This window comes from Sceloporus undulatus, chromosome 4 (genome assembly GCF_019175285.1).
Source record: "Sceloporus undulatus isolate JIND9_A2432 ecotype Alabama chromosome 4, SceUnd_v1.1, whole genome shotgun sequence".
Taxonomy (NCBI): Eukaryota; Metazoa; Chordata; class Lepidosauria; order Squamata; family Phrynosomatidae; genus Sceloporus; species Sceloporus undulatus.
In genome coordinates this window covers 239725067-239731733 of record NC_056525.1, presented here as the reverse complement: position 1 = coordinate 239731733, position 6667 = coordinate 239725067, and the positions used below count along the sequence as shown (strand labels likewise).

General features: G+C 40.5%; 1 protein-coding gene across 1 annotated transcript in view; it reads left to right on the top strand.

The window, feature by feature from the left end:
• Positions 1 to 259: 259 nt before the first annotated feature.
• ST3GAL1 (ST3 beta-galactoside alpha-2,3-sialyltransferase 1) overlaps positions 260 to 6667 on the top strand; it is a 32908-nt gene continuing 26500 nt past the window's right edge. The window contains exon 1 of the mRNA XM_042462130.1: positions 260 to 391. The gene's annotated coding sequence lies outside the window, so the exon portion shown is untranslated. The remainder of the gene's footprint in view (positions 392 to 6667) is intronic.

The following is a 6667-nucleotide window of genomic DNA, read 5'->3' as shown; positions in this document are numbered from 1 at the left end:
AGTGCTGTGGTCTTTCACTGGGCAGCCAGATCCCAATTTTGATTTCCACAGAAGCTGTGCAAAATTTTGCATTCACATTTGAACTTTATTGTGGTCACAATTTAATCTTGACAATTGCAGAATAAACAATTCCAAAGCAATCGAGTAAAAATTGCAGGTAGTGGACTATTCCAAGATACATAAAGCAAATAGCAAAACCATTTTTGTCTTCTGTGAGGGTAACACACACATTTTCATCTTCCTACAGATCTTCCTTTCACCTTTAAATGGTGAAATCAAATCTTTATTCACTTAGATGTCTCAATAAACAGTTGCATGACTGGTCGAGTCTGGACAAAGAATGAGTGGATCTGTCAGGACTGATCACCGAAACATTCCCATATTTCCATTGGTAAGCTGAGTCAGAGATGTTTCCCCCTGTTTTTATGGCCGTTTCCCATTTCAGTGGGCATTTCTTTGAGGTGCCCATTTTTATCTGCAGGTACCCATCAGTGAGAGTGAGTTTGTGAACATTTTGGAATTGTATGCCATTTTCTTTGCACATTTTGAAATGTGCACATGTTGTCAAATGTATGCTTCTTTCTTTCTTTCTTTCTTTCTTTCTCACAATTTAGCTAAGTTCTGGGAATGGGGAAAGAATTATGGTCATAATTCTGAAAATGTATAAATTACTCAACATAAATTGTTGGGTTTCAGGAAGTACGAATTGATTCAATCTGTCTCCCAAAATCAACAGAGCAAATTTCTTATACAACCTTTATCCAGACAAGGGTATTCATATCAATTCATCATTGAGGTATTTTGCTTTGCTCTCCAGTGGTGTCATGCCCACTAAACTCAATGTCAATCCTAAACATACCTAGAGCTGAGGACTGGCCACATTTAATCTTATCTCAGGGCTATCATGCACAGGAGCCAAGGGTATCAGCTGTCACTGAAAACTCAGCCAAGTTACTCTTGGCCATGAAAATTCTGCCCTAGCTATTGATACTGCTTTACTGCTTAGCTATGCCATGGGGTGGCTCTCATCCAAAGGCTGGGCAGGCACAGGGCAGCATTCAAACATGCCTTGGAGACTAGAGTTTTGGCACTTAGCTGCTCAAGCTATGCGTATGCCATATGCCTTCAGCACACACACTGTGTCAGCATTTTGATCAGCTGTTGATCCGTGTTGGTTAGAGGTGACCCTTGGCTACTCCAGCCTGTTCTTCATAAAATCACCCAGTCTCTCTCTCTCTCTCTCTCTCTCTCTCTCTCTCTCTCTTGAAACCATCATAACCAGTAGCTATTACTGCAATGCAGGAATGGGTTTCATCAGTCCATTTTGCATTGCACAAAAGAAGTGCATCCCAGAGTTCAGGAGAGAGGGAGAAATACTCTTTTAGACTGTGATTCCCAGAAAATCCCATTGGCCAAGGGACTGTGGAAGTTATAGCCAAAAAGTAACTGTTGCAAGCACTGGCACTTGATGTTATCTCTTTGTTTAAAAGCAGCTACTAATCCCCTTCATTATGAAAGTAGAATTATTCTACACAGTTATAATTGTTTTAATGCCATTTTAACTGTCATGGCTGCAACCTAAGGAATCCTTGGATTTGTAGTTTGATGAGCTTTACAGTGATCTGCTAGAGAGTTCTCCTGCTGTTATTCAAGGGAGCACAGTAGCAAAGAATTCTAAGGACTTCCCCAAACTGCAAATCGTAAAGGATGGAGCCATGTCAGTTAAAGTGGTGTGAAGCTGCCTTAACCGTATAGTGCAAATGCATTTAGTGATTGCAGCTTTTAGTGTGAGCAGGAAGAGAGACATATCTTTCATTCCATTCTCAATTTTATGAATTATTATAATTTCCCTAACTCTGCAACCATGGCTTCTTTTTACCAAAATAAAAACACCCCTAAGCATCTTTGCCTTCTGTGGGAAAGGCAAATGCTTCAGCTGCTTAATAGCTCTGGTGACCATTTTCTGTATGTTTTCTGTTGCTGTTCTGAAAGTTGTACCAATTTAATTTATGCCTCAGAGATAAAAGACCTTGCACAATTGCCCCCTTGAGGCTGGAGATGTGTCTGTGTGTTTTCTTAAGAGTCACAAGAATTCAACTTCAAGAGGCCTCAGCCACTAATACAAATCCCTCTTTGGCCATCCAAGCAGAATAACCTTTAAAAAGCAAAAGAGAAAGACTGACCACTCATTTTTATTCTTTTCAAAAAAGGCCCAATTAAATTGTAGTGGAAAACTAGAGAAAAGATTGCAAAAATAGTCCAGGTTACTTCCTTCTGTGCTAAACTGAGAAAGAGACATATTGTCACGTTGGGTCACTGATGTCTGATGGTGTAAATAGGCTGTGTGTTGTTGGTTTGGTTTGCCAATTGGGGATGAAATAAATACGCATTTTGAATTGCAGCTGAGTGCCATATATATATATAGCCCTGTCACCACATCCTCTGTATAAAACTTTTTTAAAAAGCCTTCAGCGAAAGGTCAGTGTCTGTCTTCCTCTTAATATACCATCTTTTTCTAAACAAATCCAGGCAACAAAATATAAGACCTTGATGACTTTTTAAAGAATGTACCACTATTGGTATGTACTGCAGAACCTGACACTTGGATTGTAGCCTTGAAGTGTTTGTTAGGTGAAGGCAGTATTTTTCTATGGCTCCCATCCTAAACACACTTACTAAGCAAGAAGACCTATCAAATAAAGTAGTGTTGGTGTAGAACTACATCTCACTGTAAGGCAAGACTGAGGGAATCTCCAATCCTGGGGCCAAATAGGCTCCCAGTCTCTGGGGTTTTTCAAATGATCATCTGCCTCGCCCCACAATTCTATCATTTAGAGCAAGCATGGTCAAAATGTGGCCTGTGGCAGCCCCCAGGGCCATTTTTGTAGCCCCGAGGGGTCAAAAATATTTTGTTATTTTTGTTTTGCTCTGAAATGCCCCCAAATGATCTCTAGGGAGTGTGGGGGGCATTTTCACCATGCCATGAGCCCCTCTGGATACTTCCCCAGGTCAATATAAATTTTTGTGAGTTGGTTTTAAAAAACTTCAAAAAAAGCAATAGCTATAGTACATTCCTATACTGTGTATGATGAGTAAACTAGCACTCCCTAAGCAGTTTCCAGTGTGCAAGACAATTGCCCCAACAAGCTGAGTACTCATTTTACCAACCTATAAAAGGAAGGAAGATTGAGTGGACCTTGGAGCGAACATACAATGTTGTGGCTGCAATACTGGCATTTTACAATTGCACCACCAGGGCTCCTATGGGGAGTCCTGGAGGTCACAAAAATGGCATTGGACCAGTGTCTGGACCATTGGACCACTGGACCACTTTGCCTCCTATTGAGATTGTCCTGCTGAAGGCTGCACTTTAAAAATTTCCTTTCCAGCATCCATGTTATTTTTCAGAGGAATGAATTTAATACCTTGCAAAAGCCACCCATAACTCAGCAATGCTCTGGGACCCATCCTATCACTGCTGAGCTCAATGTATTCTTCTTAAAAGTAAATCCCAAAGCTCTGTATTTGCCACTGTGAATGGTTGAAAATGGTCGGAGTGGAGGAACAACCTAACACTTACTAACTCCTTCAATTACAACTCAGGTCTCTTGGTAGTAGCATAGCCAGTAGTGAGAGAGATTGGGCTCTGCAGGCCAGAAACATTAACATTGCAACTACTGATGATAGTTTACACAGAAATTAAGAGAAGATATATATTTTCAAAACGGGATGGAACACTTACCCCCTTGCTTCATTGCCCCTTCCTTTTTGTTCTGTGTATCTTCTGAGTAATCCTAGACTCAGAAAACTCTATGAAATTCATAGGGTTGCCACAGTTCAACCGGCAACTTGAACACACCAAACCACACACATCTCCCCTGTTGTTGGATTATTCAGTTAGCAAAACTTTTACCCTGATACTTTATGTGTGAAAAAGGAAGGGAGAGAGTGGTGAGAGATGTTTGCTTTGAAAGACGGTGACTGTAATCTGTAAGAGTCTGTTATACCCAATCTGGCAGATATTTGGTTGTATCTTGCAGTTAAGTCTCTCTCTGTTTATTAACAAACTAATGAAAGCCTCCATAAAAGAGCAGATCTGCACAAGGGGAAATGTGTGCACAGTGCTAGCTTCCTAACAGCTGTTGTCCCTCTCCATATATGCTTTTCATTGTTGCTATTATAAAAAGCCTGCCGTCATTCTGAAATATTGGAGGTGTGCAACTGAAAGGTAAACACAATCTGAGGAATGGCACCTGGAAGAAAGGTGTTACATTCACCTTTTTAGTGTCCTCAAATGCCTCTCATTTATTCATACAGCTTTGTAGCTGAACCAGGGCTTTCAGGGTTGAAACATGGGGGAATTTTTGAGTAACTTTTTGACATTGTCTGCCATCCATTCTTCAAGCCCTTGTATCGCCTGTGCACCTAGCTGCTATCCTCATGGTAGTGCCAAGGAGAGGGAAGGATCTACCCAACATTAAAGTATTTTAATAAGCTACCTTTGTTTTAATCCAAAGGATTTTCAGGCGACATGTTCATTTAGGAGTCCTTAACAATTAAGACCTATTAGCTTTGTAGAAGACCTGATACTGGTGGGGATGATAACTGCTAGAACTGGTCTGTTGTAATGGATCAATATCTGAAATACTTGGGAGTCATCAAAATAATTCCCTTAAAAAACTGCATCTATATTGCTGAAGACATAAGGAGGAATTGGACACCAAGTGAGGCCATTGGTCCATCCAGGCTATGATTGTCTACTGAGTCTGGCAGAGGGGTCTTAGACAGAAGCTTTTGCCATCATTCACCACCTGGGGTTCTATAGAAAAACCAGACAGAAATAGACAAATAGTCTGGTTTTTATCTGTGTCTTTCCCCCAGAATTTACTCACAAACCCTCAAGTTTCTGTTCTGGTTTGTTGATTATACACACACACACACACACACACACACACACGCACACACGCACCTGATTTTCCCTAAAGCACATTTTATATATGATTTTGCTAATTTATGTATTTTTGCATGTAGCTCTCCTTGATATAGCTTTCCACTTGCCTGCAGTTTTTAAGCTAAGAACTATACAAGACTTGTAGAAGTGTCTGTTCCAAAGGTTAATTGTGTTCCAATCAACATATTTGTCCAGGAAGTGTAAATTGTCAATTCACTTAAAAGGGCAGACCAAATAAAATTATTCCCCTTTCTCTAGCCAAGGATTGATCTTTGGGCCTTCTCAAAGCAAAACTTGTAAAATATAGGCATTCATTCACCTAGGAGAAAGTATATTTAAAGCTGTATCAAGGAGGCAGTATGGGAGCAGGCTCAGATGTGCAAACTGGGGAAACTACTTAAAACAGAAAATTTCTAGAATCCTACAAACAGCATAGGGGATTTTTGTTTTTCTAACGCAAAAAAGTAACTTGCCCAAGGTCTCTTTAATTTGACTGTAGCAAATCTCAGTAGATCTCATCTGTAGAGAATGAACTTATTTTCATGTCATGTTCCTATCTTTAATCTACACAGTCCTGTTTATGGTTTGTTTCTTGGTAACCCTCAAGTGTGATTGAATGTTAGGAGATGGAATTTTAGATAGCTGTTATCAGTAGAGAGCCAGAGCGATGCAATGAATTTATTGTTGGACTAGGACTCCTGGAGATCAGGGTTCAAAGCCCTAATCTGCCAGGGCCTCACATTGATGTCTCTGTGGAACACAATCCACACAGACGTGCAAATGTCTGGATTTTTCACTCAAAACCAGGATAGATCCACACTATATTTCTTCCAGACCAAAGCCCAGGGGTGAAGTAAAGTCCCAGATTTGTCCCCAATCATCCCCTATGTCATTTGGATCACTTGCTGTGAAAACTAGATGAGACCGTTTTATTTGACCCATGTAGATGTACTCAGAGTGGTGCAATGAATTGAGTATTGGACTAAGACTCCATGGAAACCCACTGGGTAACCTTGGATAAATCACACTTTCTCAGCCTTAGAGGATTGCAATGACAATCCTCTTCTGAACAAATGGTGCCGAGAAAACCTCATGGCGGATTCACCTTGGAGTTGTCATAAGTAAAAAAAACGACTGGGGTACACATCACCAATCAACAGTTTCCAAACTTCTCCTGAAACAATGAATCTTTCAGGGCAACCTTCCACCGTCCTGTCTCTCTTAGTTTGTGTGGAAAAGTGGCTGTGTCAAATGAACAAATGTCATCAGGTTAGTAATGATTTAGAATGCCTTTCTGTACCTGAATGAATGCTGGTCATTCCTAAACCCAGCCCAACACTGCAGATTCCAGCTCTGTAGGGGGTAGCAGACATGGAGGCAGAGAGGGAGAATGATCTGCCTATCTAAGATTTATGGGCAACTCCTGCCTTCTGCCCTCTCCATAAAGCCAGAATTACTGGACTGCCTTTTCAAGTCTTTCAGGCTGTTGCTTGATTCTCTCTGTGGTGAAATTCCTTTCCATCACACATTTTTCATGCTTAGGCTCAAGTAAGACGATGGATTATCTTGCATAAGCATTTTTTTTTTTAAAAAAAATTCTTTACACAGCTGGATTAAATCAAGGAAACTGTTTCCAGAATTGAAAGGGTGGGGAGGACTAAGGGAAGTGGCAAAGTAGAAAGTTGCTTGGATTTGAATAGTAATTCTGAATAGGAT